Genomic DNA, 20,525 nt, shown 5'->3' with positions numbered 1-20,525 from the left:
GCTCAATTCCGAATTGGTTGTGGTAAGATCAATGGTTTTACAAAATTGACTTGCTCTTGACATATTATTGGCAAAAGAGGGCGGAGTGTGTAGAATGCTGAAGACGCAACAATGTTGTACTTCCATTCCAGACGAAAGTGTGAAGATTAAAAGGTACGCAAGAAATATTACTAATTTAAGAGAAGAACTGAAACCACTGGGGGTTGACAGTGTATGGAAGAGACTAATTAGTGGTCTCTCCTTAATAGGTAGTTGGTTCACTAACGTAGGAAAGAGTTTTGTAGGTAAAATACTGATGCCAATGGTGGAAGTAGCACTACTGATTTTAGGGATAATAATTTGTTGCAAGTGTCGCAAACACTAGAAAACATATAAAGTAAATCAGAAAGTAAAGAAAAGAAACTTCAGTGAAATTGAGCTTGAAGAATTAAATGGGGATTTGTACAAGAAGATGAAAAACTTCCACATGAATAATGGGGAAAAGCCTAAAAGAGTGTTTGAAGAAATAGAAATGAGTAAATGTTGGCATCTGTTTCTGTCGGTTGTGATGATATAAAATATCATCAAAGAGGGGATTGATGGAGCAAGGTTTCGCACGAAAAGCGCCTTGCTTGGACTCAGCCCTCTCGAAATAAACTGTAATACACTAATAAACATGTTTCGTCCTATTAACAATGCAAAACACAACATTTCTAGTAAGCTGGGGAAGCTTGTCTATGCGCTTTTACTAACGGTAACTGGAGTGATCTAATATGGCCACCGCAACGCGGGAACTTTTCTGCGCATGCATCTGTTACACTCACGTGACATGACGTAATTCTCTCTGCTTGGTGAGAATTCTTGCTTCTGCGCACTAGAACTAAGATACTCTGTGTTTTCACATGCTAACGCTTGCGCTATTGCTTTTACTAAGTTGTTCGTTCTGCGCAACGACTAATGCTTTAGTTAAAATAAAGTAATGGGAATAGAGTAGAGATAAGTGGTATACAGTGCATTCATTTATTTCTTGTTCTAAAACTGTTTCTTTTCTACTTTCGCATGTATTGTATTTTGGGCCTGACATGTACTTCTGAACTCCATCTTGGGAGGAACTGCGCCTGTGCAGAGAAGCTCAAACTCCTGAAGCACTGGCATTGAAATTCTGCCAAGTCTTGTCTTGCTAGAAGATGTTCCTGGGAACTCGACTTCCTGAACCTCCAAGAGGATGTCAAATTATACATTGTATTTGTTATTGATACATTCACTGCCGGGTGGAATAAAAGTGCATGGGAAAATAAAATATTGGGCGGGAACATAAATCTGAATATTGAAGAGCATGACCTCATAACTGGTATGGTGTGATGACCTCGCCTCATCTTTTGACCAATCAAATTGAGGAAATTCACACATTTGCAACATTGAGGGGGTGGTACACTGCCCTGGAAAATGGTATATCTAAGGTAGGCTTAGCTAGTTACTTTGTCCGACTTGTCCGAATAGCTGACTTGTCACTGACCTAACGCACTCAATAGGTGATCGAGAACAGAGGTGCTGGCGGAGCACTCTGTCAGAAGATTCGGGAGCAGAGGTGTTGGCGGAGCACTCTGTCAGAAGATTTGGGACCAGAGGTGCTGGCCGAGCACTATGTCAGAAGATTTGATAACCCAATCGGGGTTCTGGGAAGGAGTTCGATAACCCAATCAGGGTTCCTGGGGAGAAGATTCGCTAACCCAATCGGGGTCCGACTGTTAGCTGCAGAGAGGGGTGTTATGCAGGTGTTGCACTTAAGCTGTGAGTGCCGGTCCGGACCTGTGATGGTCCTGTCCTGATCCAATTTAGTCCGTACTTATCCTAATTCTGGTCTGCACCTGTTCTATCCTGCTGGCACCTGAAATTATCGGGGGTCCTATCCTTTATCCAGCCCGTGGCCAGGGTTGGTCTTCACACCATTCTAGGTAAATATAAAAGTCGTAAGTGTATGTCATTGTGCTGTTCCCTTTTCTTACCCTTCCTATATTTCAATGCTTAAAGAACGTTTCATGATAATCTTATATCATCTTGCTTTGATATTATTTTTGATTGATCAAGCCTTGACAAATTTAGTATGGACATTGACATGTAAAACATTATTTAGATAAAGCGTTTAAATCTTTCCAGAGTCTGTGGTTATTTTATGAGTGCAATGTTTAATGCTACCTATTTTCTTGTTAACTCCCTTGATCCCTTAGAACTATAGGTACCGGTGACAAAGATTGGTAAGTCAAGGTATAGTTCCTAAAAGGTTCAAATTAAATAACTGGTATAGCGTAGGTTTACCTGTTCAATGTGTGTATGTGTTTATGGGCCCAGGTGAGTATGGCAACATTTCTGGGCAGGTGAACCCACGCTCTATCAGCTGCTTCTACTTTTCAGGAAGCGGGGCATGTGGGTGAGGGAGGCGGAGCGTAGTTGTCTGCGGAGTTGGTGGAAATTCAGTCTGTAGTTGAGGTAGGCTGCTTCTTTGTTGTGCAGGGCCTTGTAGGGATGAGTCAGCAGTTTGAATTGGCACTTTTTTTGAACAGGGAGCCAGTAGAACGTTTTGAGGTCGGGGGGTGATATGATATCTTCTCAGGAGGTTGAGGATGAGCCTGGTTGTAGCGGTTTGGATGCTTTGCAGTCTGTACATTAGTTGTGAGTTGATGCCCACATGGAGGGAATTTCTGTAGTCCAGGCAGTGATTATGAGGGCTTGGGTGACAGTGCATCTGGTATTGATGGGGAGCCACTTGAACATTTCCTGGAGTATGCAGAGAGTGAGCAAGCAGGCTGAGAAGACAGCGTTTATCTGCTTCTTCATGGTGAGCTTGTTGTCGAGTATGATGCTGAGGTATCTGGCTTGGTCTGTGGGAGTGGGCGAGGGGCACAGTCTCACTGCCCACCAGAAGTCGTCCCATGAGGAGGTGTTGCTCTCAAAGATGTGTACCTGCTTTGTCTGTGTTGAGTTTGATGCTGGTCATGCATTTGTGGAAATTGGTTTTGGTGTTAGTGTGGTAGAAGGATAGGGAGAGGATGTGCTGTCACCTGCGTATGATATAATGTTCATAGTATAGGATTAGACCAGCGTGGCCAGGGGCGCCATGTATGTGTTGAACAAGTTTGACTCAATGAGGACTCTTGGGGAATGCCGTAGATGGTGTTCTTTAGACCTGTGGTGGAAGTCGGAAAGCGGATGCTCTGGGTTCTTCCGAATGAGGAAACAAGGGAACCATTTAAGGGCATTTCCTTGGATCCTCATCTGATGGAGTCCATGTACGAGGGTGTAGTGTGACATGGTGAGAGAGGTTGAGAAGGATCAGGGCTGTGGTCTCTCCCTGGTCTAGGAGAGAATGAATGTCATCTGTGGCTGCGATTAGGGCAGTTTCTGTGCTGTGATTAGCATGGAATCCCTATTGAGATTGATCCAGGAGGTTGTTGATCTCTAGGTGGTTGGAGGGTTGGCTGATCCTTGTGTACTCCAGGACTTTAGCCGGAAACGGGAGCAGGGAGATGAGCAGTAGTTCTTGAATTCTTCTGGGTCAACGGTTGCTTTTTTAGCAGAGGTTTTATTTCCGCATGTTTCCATCCTTCTGGGAAGGAGGCAGAGGTGATGGATGAGTTGAGGATGGTAGTGAGTTCCTTACTCCTGAACATGTGGTGGGGGAAGGGGTCTCTGGGTGCTCCTGAGTGGATGAAGCTCATAATGGTAACAGTGGTTTGTGTGGTTAGTTGATCTCTCGTGTGGATTACAGTGTTTGAGGTGGAGTCGCTGCTTTTGAGCAGTTTGTCAAAGTTGTTGCTGGTTGGTTGCTGGTCGAAGTGTTCGTAGATGATGGCGTTTTGTTGTAGAAGTCTGCAAGGGTGTCACAGAGCTCCTGTGGGGGGGTTACGGTGTTCTCGGTTGCTGAGGGGTTGGTGAACTCTTAGATGATGCTGAAGAGGTCCTTGCTGTGGTTGGAGCTTGCTTCGAGGCTGGTGGATATGAATTCCTTTTTGTTATTTTTCAGGCGCATGTGATATTTTTTGAGAGCCACTTTCAAGTTTTCTTGGTGGTTGGGTGTTTTCTTGGTGCGCAAGATTCCTTTTAGTCATTTGCAATTGCATTTGGAGGTTTCTAGTACTGGGTGATAATCTGAGGAAATATAAGTGCCATGTTTTGCCTGCAATGTGCACTTAAGCTTTTTTATATTCCCAGCTGATTTTTGGTGAAAGTGGAAAATGTCATTGCTTCCTTGATTTGGGTATCCTGTGTAACTATAATGATATTTGCTTGTGAGGTAATATTCACCCAAATATGGATCAAGTGACCCAAATTGCTTTTGAACTTAACAAAATAGTCACACAACCAGTCCTGCATTGCCAGGTTAACTAGCTTTATTACAACTGATAAGGCATCAAAATCCAAGGGTGGATGCATGGGATCGCCCAGGCACCACTGGCTCCACCCATGGTACGCCACCCAAGTTGAAATGCAACTTAACAAAGCACTAACAGCTGTGTTGTATTACATTTCTCAGTTTCTCAATGTCAAAGCAAAAGCTTGATTAACCTACGCCCACCTATGCACTAATAGGGGTGCAGTACTGTCCAGGTGTGCTCGATACATCATGTTCAAAGTCTTCTACTGCGAAATTATTTAACCCCTTCCCCGCTGGGCTAATTCCCACGTGACGCAGGGGAAGGGGGGGGCTGCGAGTGGCTCCACAGTGCTCATGACGAGCTGAGCGCATCATGACCACGCCCGTTTAATAGAACGCCCAGCACAGCAGAGAAATATTCCCCGCGTGGGCATTCCGCGGCAGTCATGATGAGCTGAACTCGTCATGAGCACAGTGCCACTGTGCCTCATGACGAGCTGAGCTCGTCATGGGCACCCAAGGTGTTAATAAACACAGAATCGATGTTTTCCACAATTAAATCCACGTCTTGGAATTTAGGCAGGGCTATAAGTGGGATTAAAAAACGGGGGGTCTCTCAAAGGGGCGTGGCTTAAAACATGTATTCTAAAAATCTGTGCACAGCACAGTGTGCCGCTGGACTGGTATTTTGCTGTTTCTGTCACTGCATCCAGATATATGATACAACAAGTAACATCATACCTACAAGTCAGAACTATTGGCTTTGCCAATGGTTGTTAGCTGCAAAAGATAAATAAGCAGCGACTATGGCTTGTATATAATATTAAAAAAGCTTCCACTGCAAGCCCTGGTGACACCAGAACAATGTTGCTGCTCCTGAGTTTCAAAAGAGAAGGGAAATCCAGAGAGAAAATGTGTCTCTTTAATGGGGTATTGGGGGGGCGGCCGACCATCGTGTCTTTGGGGCCCGGAGGGAGGGGGGGTTTAGGAGACCACGTGGCTTTGGGATAGGGCTTCTTGGGCTGGCGCCAGGAGGTTGGGCTCCTTTTGGGCTGGGGGCTTGGGCTGGTTGGGCTGGTGGCTATATTACCGGCCTTTTTGGGGTTACTGACTACCATTTTGGTGGCAGTGACCCAGCAGTCAGAGGGGGCCCTGTTCGTGCGTTTTTGCCCTCCTTCCCTCCATGTGATTGTGGGGGGTGGTTGGTCCTGGGGGAGCCGGGTTTTTCAGTATCCTTTTCCTGGGGGGGGGGGGGTTTGTGTCTGGGTCATTCCTGGGACAGGCTTGGGGGGGGGGGAAAGGGGGTTTGTTTCTCAGAGGAGTTTTCTTGGGAGCACGGTGCATCGACTTCTGAAGTTGTGGGGTTTTTGTGTTGCTGGAGCAGGTGCAGGTGTGCAATACAAGAGGTTGGCGCTTTCCTAGAGATAAAGGGGCCAAGGGTAGGAGGCCTGGGCTTGTTTGACAAGGGGTGGGGATTACAGAGGTCAAGGAATGTTTATGTCGGTAAGGAGGCATGTTGCAGGTGGTATGTTGTGGTTATGTTGTGGGTGTGTTGTGTTATGTGAAATGGGGGAAAATCATTTAGGGGAGGGGGTGGGGGGCTGGTTATGTACTGCATATTTAGTGAGGTGTAGTTTTGTTCGGCACAGGCCAATGTTTGTTTATTTAGGATGCACCTGCTTCCAATAAGCGGAGGGCTCGCGGTGCTGGTGGGAGGGGCTGGAGCGGCCTGGAGGGGGGGCGGCATGGGTGGGTGACCCCGAAGACTGGCGTGAAGCGGAGGAAGGCTGGGGGAAAGAAGGGCGGGCAGGCGAGGTCGGCATTAGAGTTCGTGGAGGGAGCTGGGGGGTGGGAGGTGGGGGCAGGAGGAGGGAATGGCCCAGAGGTGCTTCATGGCGGGGAGGGGGGAGAGGACATGCTGCAGCAGGAGGGAGGGCGGGAGGGTGTCGGGCCAAGCGAGGGACAGGGGGCAGGGGAGACAGCAGGGGGGGTGCGAGGGGAGCAAGGGGGGAGGGTCTTCCCCTTATTAATTGTGGAGTAGGAGGTGGAGGAGGAGGGGGAGGGGATGGGGGGCCGGGGGGGAGGGGCCGGATTTGGATGGGGGGTCATCTTCAGGGGAGGAGGGCGACACGGTGGGCCCCAGCAGGCCGCCGTCCTCGGCGAGGGGGAGAGGAGAGACGAGGAGGGGGAGTGGGGGAGGGGTTTTGGGGGAGGCGGGATGGGGTGAGGGGTTCGGGGGGCCCCCTGGGGAGGGGTGGGACAGGAGTGGGGGCATGGGGGGTCAGGGTGCGCTGAGGTGCCGGGTTGGAGGGCCGAGTTGGGGGGGCCTAGACTGGGGGGGATGAGGGAACCGTGGCAGGCGCCCTGGGAGGGTTGGTGTGGGATGGGTCTGGCAGGATCAGGGGGGGGATGGCGGGAGAGGCCGGCGACAAGGGGGGACACTCTGCAGGATGGGGCAGGGGTCACAGAGGGGTTGGGGCGATGGGGGAGAGTTTGGGGGACAGGGGAGGCATTTTTTCCCCGGCATGCTGGACTCCACGTTTTTTCCTTGGCAGGAGCAGTAGGAGAGGCGCTCGGGTGAGCAGCTTGCGGCTCCAGTCCACCGAGGCGACGGGCCGGCTCTGCCTTGTACGGGCGGTTGTGCTCCAACGAGGGACCCGGCAGGAATCCGTGGCAGATGGCGGGGCGAAAGGTCCCCACCTGCCCCCCCTAAGGGTCGAGTCGAGTGGAGGGACGGGAGTGTGAGCAGGAATGGCACGAGGATGGGGATGGAGAGTCTGAGGAGGAGGGGGAGATCAGGGACGGGGGAGTAGTAATGCAGTTGGCAGTGTTTTACAGGTTCGACCGCGGCTGGACGCGCCCAGAGTGACGGCACCCTCAGCTCCACTGGTTAGGCGGCGGGATCCAGGGCGGACGCTGGCCTTGACACCAGGTAAGGTGGGAGACGGAGTGGAGAGTGGTTTGGGCAGGAAGCGCAGCGCGCAGGTTTCGGTGGGGACGGAGGCAAGGGGGGAGGACTTGGTGCGACTAGTGAAAGGGCGTTATGTGACGGATGCAGGGGTGGGCACGGATGGGGCGGCATCGGAGGAAGCGGTGATATCGACGGGTGCCGGGGTGGTCAGTGTCGGGGGCGCAGCAGCGGGGAGCGCGACAACAGAAGGGGCGGTCACCGGGGGGAAGGAGAGCTGCTTGGTGCCGGTGCGTAAGCTTCCCTACATGGGGGTGACGAAACCGCTGGGGGCCCATCTCTCATTGGCAACGAAGGAGAAGATGTGGAAGGGGGGGTATGTGGAGATTTTAAAGCTCCTGCATAGGGAGCTAACGTCCAAGGAGGGGTCCAAGGAGGAGGAACAGGAGCTGGCCAGGCACCCCAAGGTGCCGCTGACGATTGACAATTGGTCGGCGGCATTTCTCATATATGCTAGCGCATACTGCGAGAAGTACACGGACAGGGCGGTAGCGTTGTTTAAATATATGATGTTACATTATGATGAAGAGTTTCGGGCACGGATGGCGTCGGACCCGGACGCGAAGTGGGGTGAGCTAGACTCGGACTTGTATCAGCAGACGATGGGGGGGCGAAGTTTGGTCGCACAGTGTATACGGCGAACGGATTGCCACTCATGCCGTCCCCCTTTTCAGCTCACCCAACCCGTGGGGGGGTGGGGCAGGGAGAGAGTGCAGGGCAGAGCTCGGTCGGTGCTTGTTGGGATTTCAACAAGGGGGCATGCGGCCGGCAAGTGTGCCATTTTCGGCACGAATGTTCAAAGTACGGAAGAAGGCACCCAGTGGTGCGCTGCTGGGGAGTCGGAGGTCCGACGGGGCAGCAGCACGCGGCAGCAGACAACAGCACGCAGCGGTTGGCAACCAAGCTGGGGGGCGGGGAGGAAGGCGGGGGGGCAGGGTCTGTGGGTAAAGGCTCTTACGCCGGTTAGGCTGGACCGGCTGCAGCCGCTGTTGGCAGTCTACCCACGGGCGGACAATGCGGCCGTGTTGCGACGGGGCTTCAGTGAGGGTTTCCGACTGGGGTACAAGGGGCCGGGGATTGCACGCTGGGCAGACAACTTGAAGTTGGTGAATGCGCGTAAAGGGGTGGTGAGGGAGAAGTTGTTCAAGGAGGTGAAGGAGGGCCGGATGGTGGGCCCTTTTGCTGAGCCGCCATTGCCGAACCTGATTATCTCCCCGATTGGGGTGGTCCCCAAGAAGGAGCCGGGTCAGTTCAGGCTGATACAGCACTTGTCGTGGCCGGAGGGGGCGTCGGTGAACGATTTCATATCGATGGATCTCGCGTCGGTTTCGTACTCGTCGGTGGATGTGGCGCAGAAGATTGTGGCAGCGGTGGGGCCGGGGGCACTGATGGCGAAGTGTGACATTAAATCCGCGTTCAGGTTGCTCCCGGTGCACCCGGAGTATCACCAGTTGTTGGGAATCCAATTTGACGGGAGCGTTTTTGTGGACAAGGCGCTGCCAATGGGGTGCTCGATTTCATGCGCATTGTTTGAACGTTTCAGCTCCTTCCTGCAGTGGGCTTTTTCCTGGCGCACAGGCTCTGAGACGGTGACGCACTATTTGGATGATTTCTTTCTGGTGGGACGGCCCGGTTCGACGGATTGTCAGCAACAGCTGCGCAATTTCCAGGACTTAATGGGCTACCTGGGAGTTCCCCTGGCGCACAGTCCCAGTATGGTGCTGTCATTTCTAGGCATAGAGCTCGACTCGGCAGCCATGGAAGCACGACTACCGGAAGACAAAAAGGTGACAATGATGGCGTTGGTGAGCAGCATGTTAGGGAGACGGAAGGAGACGGTGCGGGAAGTGTAGGTGTTGTTGGGACACTTGAATTTTGCGTGTCAGGTAATGCGCGCGGGGCGGACGTTTTGTCGTCGGTTGGGCTTGGCGCCGTCAGGTTTGGCTTTGCCGCATCATCACGTGAGGCTGTCGGCGGGCTCGAAGGAGGATTTGAGGATGTGGCTGGCATTTCTGGGGCGGTTCAATGGGGTGCCTATGGTGCCCCTGGAGGACTGGGAGTGGGACGTCACGATGTATTCCGACAAAGCGGGTGTTGGTGGTTTCGGTTTGTACTGGGCGGGTCGCTGGTGCGTGGAGCAGTGGCCGCCGCAGTGGCAGGCAGGGAGCCGCAGCATCGCCTTTTTGGAATTGTTCCCGTTGGTGGTGGCGGTGGCGGTTTGGGCTCGGGAGCTGGCCCATAAGCGGGTCTTGTTCGGAGTGGATACATTGTCTGTGGTGCAAGTGGTGAACAGAGAGTCGGCCCGGGACCCACAGGTGCTGAAATTGATGAGAGTGTTCGTCCTTCGCTGCCTAGAGCATGACATCTTATTTCAGGCCAGACATGTACTTGGGGTGGACAATGACATTGCGGATGCTTTGTCTCGTTCACAGTGGCAGAGGTTCCATGGGCTAGCCATGGAGGCGGAGGAGACCAAGACGCCGGTTCCGAGGGAGCTGTGGTTGGTGGGAGATGCAGGGTCTTTCAACTGGTGAGAGTGCCGGTTGCGGCATCCACTTGGAAGGCATACCTAAAGGCTTGGGAGGAGTTCTGGCAGTCTGGAGCGGTAAGGCAAGGGGACCGATGGCAGCGGGAGGAGCAGATGGTGTGTTTCATGCTGGCTTTGATGGATAAGGGTCTGTCGAAGGTGACAATTGCGGGAAAGTTGTCGGCGGTGGCGTTCATGGGAAAGCTATGGTGGGGCTATCCGCCTTCGGCGGGGGAGTTGGGGGCGAGGTTGTTGGAAGGCTGGGCGCGAGAGAGAGGTGCGCGGGTGAGTCAGCAGCGGCCCATTACGGAGGAGATGTTGGGGGGCCTGCGTTGCCGTCGGTGTGTCTTGACGGGGGGGGGACGGTGTTGTTTGCTACGCTCATGTCCTGGCTGTTCTTCGGGGCGTTTCGGATTTCTGAATTGGTGGGTCTGAAAGGGGGGCGGTGGGTGCTGTGGGAGGACGTTGACATGCAGGCGCGGGAGGTGGAGGTACGCTTGCGGTGCTCCAAGACGGATCAGCGCGGGGCGGGCACCTGGCTAGTGCTGGGGCCGGGGAGGCTGGACGGGGTGTGCCCTGCGGCGTGGGGCAGGCGTTTGGCGGCCGGGCAGAGGACGTCAGGGGGGGGGGGTTTTGGTCGCGGTGAGGATGAACGAGTGACGGCGGGTCAGGTGCTGTGGGTCCTGCGGCACGCCCAGCAGTTGATGGGTGAGGATCCCAAGGCGTTCGGGACGCATTCCTTTAGAATAGGGGCGGCGACTGAGGCAGCGCAACAGGGCTGGGGGGCGGAGGACATCAAACGGCTGGGGAGGTGGAAGTCGGATTGCTACAAGACGTATGTTCGGTTGCGGGGGGTAGGTGGGATGCTATGACGTGGATATTTTTCCGCTCTCTTACATGTGTGTCTTTGCAGGTGCTGTGGCGGGTTCAGCTGTGGCGGTGTTGGAGATATACATTGTGTGGCATTCATTTGTTAAGAAAGCAGAGAGGGCTGAGTGGGACAGGCATCGGAACTTGAATTTGGAGCTGGACGTCTGATTGTTTAGATGTCATTGGCGGGGCAAAGGGGGGATGCGTTGGCACGAATTGATGCATATGTTGAACAATGTGGTGCGGGGGGTGTCCGGATGTGGTGCTCATTCATGTGGGGGAAAATGATTTGGTATTGTGCAAGGGTCTGGCCCTAGTGAAACAAATTAAACGAGACTTGTTGGAGATTCGGAAGAAGTGGGCGTGATGTCATATGATCTGGTCTGAATTTATTTCCAGGAGTGTCTTGCGGGGGCAGAGCCCCCAGGGGCTAGAGACAGGGCAAGGAGGAAAATCAACAGAGAGATGAAGGGGTTTTGTGCGAAGGAAAAGATAGGGCACATGGAGCATCCGGAACTGAGGTACGGGGCTGTTTATTTTTTCAGAGAGGACGGGGTTCACTTGTCCCGTTACGGGATGGAACTGTATATTGTACAGTTGAAGGAGGCCCTGGATGTAGCTTTGGGGGTGCGCAGGTATCCAAAGGGGGGGGTTCCTATGGGGGGTCGAAAGTCACTAAGTGGCTTTCGAGTGGCGCTTTCCTAGAGATAAAGGGGGCTAAGGGTAGTAGGCCTGGGCTTGTTTGGCAAGGGGTGGGGATTGCAGAGGTCAAGGAAGGTTTATGTTGGTAAGGAGGCATGTTGCAGGTGGTATGTTGTGGTTATGTTGTGGGTGTGTTGTGTTATGTGAAATTAGGGGGAAAGTCATTTAGGGGAGCTGGTGGGGGGGCTGGTTAGGTACTGCATTTTTAGTGAGGTGTAGTTTTGTTCGGCACAGGCCAAGGTTTGTTTATTTAGGATGCACCTGCTTCCAATAAAGCGGCCTTTGTCACACTTTAGTACTTGTCTGTGGTCGTTTCCTCCCCCCCTGCCCTCCTGGGTGGGCCACAATGGGCCCACCCAGGAGGGCAGGGGGGAGGAAACGAACACAGACACACACACATCGCTGTGCCTGCTGTCAATGCAGTGCGAGAAAAACGGACTGCCTGTGTGAGGGCGCAAAGCAGAGTCCGATGGAGACCCGTTTCGAGGCCTCTTTTCAAAAACTGCCGGTGAGACCCGGTCCACTTAAAGCCCTGAATTTGAGCCGTATTTTCCCACGGTATATTTCAGCAGGTCACAAAGACAGATGAGGTGGTAGCAATGCACCCTCTGGTAAACAAATCAACTTACTTCTTCTAAACCCATGTTCTATGAAACATGCAATAAGAAAACGTGACTCCTGAAAAGATAGAGTGTAATATGGCACACAGCTGGCACAGATGTACAATTTTGGCAGGATATGGTAAGGCTGCATGTCTATTTTGAATTGAATGTGTGTATGTGGGACGCATATTTTTACTTTTTTTTAAATGCTTCTGCTTTAGACTGCGTGTTTATATTTCTGTTTCTGACACGTAACTGGCAGTACAATCAACAGACTACGCCGTTTCTCTTCAAAATGTCTCACTGTATTTAATTCAGTGTTTATTTTAGAATATGTCGCTGCCAGGGCTGCAATTATCTCAACCGCAATTAATTATCCGCCGGGTGGAAGCTAGAGTATTGTTTCATAAAACGTAACAGAAATTACAATATTGAATAGGATTACGAGAGTATAATTCCGGAGGCATAAAAGGTAATTATACCAGGTAGACATGCATCGAGTTAAGTCTGGATTGGTTTAATTGCGTAAAAAGGCGCTAGGTAAAGGAGGTTAGCAGGTCGTTTCTGTTTATTTGGTCGGTGTGAACTATGCACAGAGAGCATCAGAGCGCTGTACACGAAGAAGTAGCATTCTTGTGGAGGGGGCCATCTAAATACGCCTAAACACTGACGGGCGAAGTCAAAGGGAGAACCATAGTGGACATTATGAGAAATTAAAAACAGAATATACATGAAATGAAGAGTTAAAAGTGACGTAGAAGTGCGTAACGGAGGCATGGGTCCGTAAAAACACCCTAAAAACACTGTGCAATTTCAATATTATTGTGGCACTGAAGACTGAAAAGACAGACAAGATGGTGAACTATGACACCAGACCAGGCCCGGCCCCAGGAATTTTTCTTTGGGTGGGCCAATGGTGCATATGGGTGGGCCACTGCGGCACTCGCGGCCGGCATGACTCGCGGGGCAAGGGAGACGGGGCAGGGGGTTCACCCGGGGTGGGGTCACGCGGTATGGTGTTTAATTTAATAATAATTATCATTAAAAAATATAGCTTACCTTTCCGCTGGCTGGGTCCCATGTCTTCTCGGCTCCTGCTCTCCTGCCTCTGGCAGGAACAAGATGCAGGCAGCCTGGCTCCCTCCCCAAAGCCAATCACAACGCTGCAAGCAGTGTTGTGATTGGTCGGGACACCGCCCAGCCAGGGGCTTATGTGGAGGTAATGTTCTCTATGCAGGCTGCATTGCACGCGGGGTGGGGTCACGCGGTATGGTGTTTAATTTAATAATAATTATTATTAAAAAATATAGCTTACCTTTCCGCTGGCTGGGTCCCATGTCTTCTCGGCTCCTGCTCTCCTGCCTCTGGCAGGAACAAGATGCAGGCAGCCTGGCTCCCTCCCCAAAGCCAATCACAACGCTGCAAGCAGTGTTGTGATTGGTCGGGACACCGCCCAGCCAGGGGCTTATGTGGAGGTAATGTTCTCTATGCAGGCTGCATTGCAGCCAATGCAGCCTGTATGGAGAAAGTCAGAGTGGGCATGACTAGTTTGGGCAGCCCTAGAGGGCCGACCAAATAGTCTGTGTGCACTCATGACCTGACAGCTAATTAAATAAACAAAAAACAAAAGGCATGACAGGGCCGGCTTTAGCACTAATGCGAAAGTCTTGTTTGGCGCCCACCAATGACCTCTTCATCCGTAGATACCATTACTACCACCCTCCAACAGTGCCCTTCATCCCTCTGTAGCCCCTCTCTCATATGCATTTCATTTGTTGTATTTTTTTTTTGTTTAAATCTTTTTATTAGGGTTTTTTGCAAGTCCAAGCACAATCCCTTGCGGGACATATAACAAATCACAGGTCTATCAGCATAAACATAAACAATGCTCAGTATCAGCGTTCATGGCTCAACAACAGTAAACAAACTCCAGTTTGCAGTGTGCAGCAAGCGTGAGAAAGAGAGGGATCTATACCGTGTCTCCTGTGTATTGCGTGAAACTATCCCATCATTATATGTCAGTCTAAGGTAGGCCTGGTCACTCACATGGTGAGTGAGTCAAGATGGAGGAGGTTATTACCCCCGCTGGTAGTGTGGTACCCTTGAATAGATGTGTGCAGTATTATGTTTGTGTAACTGAGTCGGACTTCGAACTGCCGACTGAAACTAGGCTACTAACGATGGAAGGTGGGGTACCTCCCTCAAAATTAAAATCAACCAGGGAATAGAAGGGGGGGGCAGGCATTGGGGGGGGGGTGGCGGGAGCGCGGCGGACAAGGTCAATTGGTCTATGCTATCAGCACGTAGAGTGGTCATCAGGCAGCGGGGGCTGGTGTGTATGCCCTGAGGAGGGGGAGAGGGGTAGAGGGGGGGGATATATCGGGCTCCCGGTTCTGGCAGATCGTCACCCGAGTGGAGATCGCCACTCGCTGCGCGTCATTTCCCCTATTCAATCAGTGATGGGGGGGTTGTGGGTCGGGGCTGCATTTCATTTGTCGTATAGCGCTACTCATATCAGTGTAAGGTGTCACAGTACTTCACATCACACACACATTATACAGAGATAATGAATGATGCAAGTAGGTAAATCAGTCTATAGGGAATGTTGCATAAGCCAATGAGGATTACAAAGTGTAGGACTCATGTCATCCATACTGGTGGGCAGTATATTCTATGAGGGTATGGTCTGGAGAAGCACAAACTCAGGATTTAAAGCATACCCTAATGGTTGGTGGGTTGGCTTTACTAATAAAATGTATATCTGCCCAAGCTAACTCTTTTTAGCAACATTAGAATAATGAAAGACTGAGGAAGTTCTAACTATATCGCAACACAAACAAAATGTGAGGTTCTAACTGAACGATTCAGGTTTATATGCAGCTCTTTGATGACAGTTCATAGGTCACTGTTCTATGTTAGGATTGTAAATTCTGAGCTGCAAGTAAAACAAGAATAACTGTGACAAAGACAGTAACCCACTGAGCTATCCACATAAAATACAGTTTATCTGCATTTCAAAACTACCAACAAAGGATTGCTCTCCAGCAGGATCAGTAATCATCAGTTATCTGGACATTTTTATTGTTGCCTTGCATCCATGGTCAATATAATTTTAACTAGCATTTACAATGCAATAGGTCTGGGGATAATTAAGTTTGAGCTATTTGCATTGCTAAATATTGCAACACCAACTGCAACAAAAGTCTATAAATTGTAGGCCCAAAAAATGTGTATGTATTTTTGTAGCAATGGTGGCATGCTGCCCTTTAGATGAATAAGTTTAAAAGTAAAGTGCGCCATACTGCGATTGCTACAATAGTTAATTGTGGATGAGGTAACAAATCATGTGTGCACTGCCGGCTGGTGGTATATGTGCCTGTAGAAATTGTGCACTGATGGCTGGTAGTGTGTGTGTGCCTGGTGAAAGCGTGCAGTGACGTCTGGTGGTGTGTGTGCCTGGTGGAAGCATGCACTGACTGCTTGTGGTGTGTGTACCTGGTGGAAGTGTGCACTGCCGGCTGGTGGAAGTGTGCCTGGTGGAAGCGTGCACTGCCGGCTGGTGGTGTTTGTGCCCGGTGAAAGCGTGCACTGACAACTGGTGGTGTGTATGTCTGGTGATAGCGTGCAGTGATGGATAGTGGTGTGTGCCTGCTGAAAGTGGCAATTGACGGCTGGAGGAGTGTGCCTGCTGAAAACGTGCACCTTCTTCAGCACCACTCAACCCTCAACGCCTACATCACCACTCAATCCCCACCGCGTACAGCACCACTCAACTCCCAACGCCTACAGCACCGCTCAACCCCCACCGCGTACAGCACTACTCAACCCGCAACGCCTACATCACCACTCAACCCGCAATGCCTACAGCGCCACTCAATCCTCACCGCGTACAGCACCACTCAACCCACAACGCCTACATCACCACTCAACCTGCAATACCTACAGCGCCCCTCAATCCCCACCGCGTACAGCACCACTCAACCCACAAACCCCTGAATGCAGGGTCTCTTCCCGTGTACCCTCTCAACTCACCTGAAAGGACATCTGCATGTAAACAGCGGCCAAGTTGGCTGAGGTATGGGGACTAAGGCGCCCATTTTGCAAAGACTTCCCATACCCTTTGGTAAAAACAACCATCCCAGATGTGTTAATGGGTACCTGGAGGTACCTCTGTGTGTGAGTTCAAGGAGGGGGTCTAATGTGATTTAATTTATGGAATAACTTGAAGCATCATGATGACAAAAAATTATTTTTCTTTTGAGGCAAAGTAAGGTTGTTGAGTTTTAAAAAGTGTACTTTTAATGGTCATTAAAAATGTCTGCAATAGGTACAGTCTGGTTAGCTGTTACTGCTATGTATTCTTTGAAAACACTTGTTTTATCTTATACAGGGCTGCTGGAATTATGCGATTCTGCATCCGTGACATTTTTAACATAATTATGTATTTGCCACATAATCCACCACGTGCAGTATAACATGCAGATTTAAAAAACAATTGACGCTCAAATGGATCAAAAGTTACTACAAAACATGGTGACGTGTTTGCGTGCATTGGAAGCCCTTTTCAAAGGGTAACTGGCCAACTTTCAGTAGCTTATTTCTGTATTTGGCTATTAAATTGGTACTAATGGGGTGAAATCTTTACCCAGACAGTTCTACCAAATAAAAAAAAATCAAAATAATTAAGTTATACTAGTAAAAAATGTGCTGCATTATACTGCATAAATTGTCTATGGTGCTCCCCTTCCACATAATTCAAATGGCCCTGATCACATAATCATTGTGTGGCAACCTATGTTATACAGTGTTTATTGCAATTTTAGAATAATGCCCTACATACTCACATTGCTTTCTGTTACATGCTGGGACCGCAAAACTATATAAATACACATGTCACTATTATGCACTGCACAATCCTGGATTCAATTTTGTGACTGTTCTCATACAGACATCTTCGGGGATCACATTAACCAGTTTCATGATGTCTGTGTCCCATCAATTAGTTTAATGTGCATTTATTTAACACCTCATTACTCACTTGTAGGCGTGAGCATTATTTTAAGTGCAGTTGCTGAACGTGTAAATACAACAAAATACTTATCAAATATTGTGTTGTTTTTAGCAAAGCTGTTGAGTTTACATAAAGACAGCCTAGAAACGCACAAAAAAGTTGCTCTTCCAGGCCATCTTCTTTCTTCAATACTTAAAGAGGCATTTGCGCCCTCCTGGGACTGCCGCCACTGACCCACAGTTTGAAGACCTCCGCCCTAAGGCCAGGGCAGGAGCTCCCACCACATGCTGTGACTGCTGGGTTTGGCCCATTGTCATTCTATATGTGACAATGGGCCGCGATAATCTGTGCTGGGCTGCGCAGAGGCTGCAGCAGCCTCTTGAATCAGATCAGGAGAGCCAGCCTGAACACTGATGGGGGTAAAAAAAAACGGTTCACATCATGTTTGGGTGGGCCAGGCTCAATTTTGGGTGGGCCTGGCCCACCCGGCCCACCCTCTAGAACCGGGCCTGCACCAGACCCATATTAGTGATAGAAGTGAGTGTCCTGTAGAAAGCTGAGTAGGTTATTGAGGGACATTTGGTGGGAGTGAATTTCACACTTAGAAATTTAAAAAGCAATGGGATGCAGGGTCGAGAGGTGAGATGGCCAGGGTTTGAGTTGGACTGTTTCCATGAGGAGATCGGTCAGTACCGTTTTGTATTAGGTGGGTCTCTGTTTGGAGTGGTCCACTGGGCGAAAAACAATGGGTTGGAATGCTACACCAAGTGGTTGCCACTGCTTGGACTATTTGCAGGCATACATCCCATCGCCTTATGGGTGTTTGATGGTCAGTTATAATGCTTGAAACCTGAGATTGACTCAGCTTTCTGAGCCAACTTCTGCCAATGTTTGTGAATTCCATAAAAGAAGTGCATTTTTTACCGGTTCAAGAAGAACTTCTATGGTTGCAGATTTATACTCCCATTTTATATCACTCACATTTTGTGCTGAGGCACAAGTATAATACATGTTTATTCAGGATGCTAGCTTTAGTATCTGCCTCTAAGGTTGGTATGAGAGAAATCCCTTTAATTTGTTTTGCCTGTGCAACAGATTCTCCTTGAAAATGGCTTCCCGCACAGCCATGGGTATTTTCTCAGTCGGAGTAAATCATTCCTCAGCTGCTAAATGTAAATGTGGGTTCTAATCAGGGATACCTGAAATCACCCTGATAACTAGGGTTTTCTTAATGGCATATGATTGCAAATATGTTGGACCTCATTACCAGTACAACGGTCTATAGTACAGCCGTATGGTGGTCCGACCATCCCTATACTGCAGGCCCGCCCACAGTATTACAAGTGTGGCGGTCGGACTGCCACAGGATCGCTGCATCCGCCGGGGATCCAGAATTCTGCGGCGGTTGTGCAGTGGCCAGGAGCAACAATATGCTGGTGTTGCCAGTGCGATATGGTCCAGCATATTCTGAGCTGGCTTTCCAACGCCCCTTTCATGGTAGTGAGCCTGCTATGAAAAGGGTGTCAGAGAGGCAACTATGGGGGCCCTATCAAATCCCCCTTCCATTCCTGGGCCTGGGGGTGCATGCAGGGGGGCAGATGTTATGCCCACCTGGATTTGCACCCCCAGTTCCTGAACGGTGTGGCATGTATGCCACAACGTGCAGAAACATGCAGTCGGCAGTCCCACACCAGCAATCTGCATGTTAGGCCCGCCATCAGACAGTTGATGCACCACCTGCCCACCCACCATGGATTACAATAATAATCTAGTGGTTGGGCACACCACAGCCTTGACAGTCTTCCAGCGGACAATGCGGTGGCGGCACTGTTTGAAGACTGCCAAAGTCATAAGAAGGCCCTTCGTCTCTAACATACCTACCTGCTTGTAGTATACAAAAGATAGCCTTTTTAGAAAAGGTAGGAGAAATTAAAATGTAGAAAGGTCTTTCAGCATAATGTGGCAGATAAAGCCTTCAAAAATTCTTGAACTACATTAGCACTTTTTCAATTTCTCTGTCTGTTCAATGGGGTTTCAAAGAAGTATGTTTCTGTAGGAAACTTGGTACTGGCCCTTTGGCTTCTCTGGATAATTCATATTCCAGAAAATCATACTAAGAAAGACAATCTATATCTGAACCAGGATAGACTAGTCATTATTATTTATTTATTTGAACGCTTTTATATAACGCTGGCTAGACCCGGAGGTATCAGAGCGCTTTACATGAGTATCAGACCATAGTTACAGGTTATTACTTGGTTATTATTAGGTTATTGTTACATTATTCTGTTCACCCTTTCTAAATGTTCACTTAAGTATTGTCAATTAAATATATTTCCTAACTGAAAGACAGCGCTTCAGAATTGTCTCTATTATTGACGCTGCACATAAACCTGGACTATTTTTATTTTCCAGTGATAATCTCATATGCACGTATTGAATTCCACCAAATATGAATGTCATCAAGTAATGTGATTCAGGTGCAATGTCTTGGCTAAAGAACCCATTGGCGATGTCAAGAGTCGTATTCTTTACTACCTGAGTAGATTCTTTATCAACCCGTACTGTGAGCGGTTTGCGCTGCATGCATACTTGTTTAAGAGTTCAAATTACTTTAATCTATTGCAATACAATGGGAATTGTCTGGATCAACCACCACAAAGAAAGGAGTGATCATGGTTGAATGATAAGGTTCTACTACTCCAAAATATTGCAATTGTGTCAGAACCATTTTTGTTTTGCGCTAAATCTCTAGCTTCAATGGATAATAAACAAGCAGCTGTGGCTCACTTCGAAGAGGATTCATAGGTGACGCAAATTCTTTATCCTGTCCCATTTGATTTTTGCATATAACCAGAGCAAGTTTTAAGGCTCACTCACATGCATATTTATGCCTGAGACCCTAAGGCACTAGGGAAGAAAGTATTTCCAGTAATACATACTCCACACAAGATTTGTCACTTGCAAAAGATGGAGGCCCATCATCTTCAGCTTGATTTATGTCATAGGCTTCTCACAAATAACAGAAAAATATTGTTATAGTGCGACATGTCACCCTCAATTTTCATTTTTACATGATAAACTCTGTCAAGAGAATTTACGTATCCATCTGGTTTTTCTACTTAAATGTATTTGGTACTACAAGCCATGACTAAATGCCCCTTCAAAGTCTGATGAACTATTGTTTTTTTGCTCCTGTGCTGTCCAGAAACAATGCTGCCCACATTCTGCTCCACAGAAGGAATCTCATCCTCTGACTCATATGACTTAGTGGTCAATACTGCCATTTTCTTCTTTTGAGAATGAGTGTTTAATGAGAACCTTAAATGGTTTTACATGCAATGCAGAATGGTATTTCATCTTGCTTTACAGGGATCTTTGTCCAATAATGTATTGTTAGTCTGTTGGTTTATTGTCTGTGTCAGAGAACCAAGTGGGACTACTTGAACCCCAAAATTGGTCCCTGTTACCTGTGAATACATATTGTCTTACTG

The sequence above is a fragment of the Lissotriton helveticus genome, chromosome 1_1 (assembly GCF_964261635.1).
Source record: "Lissotriton helveticus chromosome 1_1, aLisHel1.1, whole genome shotgun sequence".
NCBI classification, from domain to species: Eukaryota; Metazoa; Chordata; class Amphibia; order Caudata; family Salamandridae; genus Lissotriton; species Lissotriton helveticus.
Note: the sequence above shows the minus strand (reverse complement) of the source record.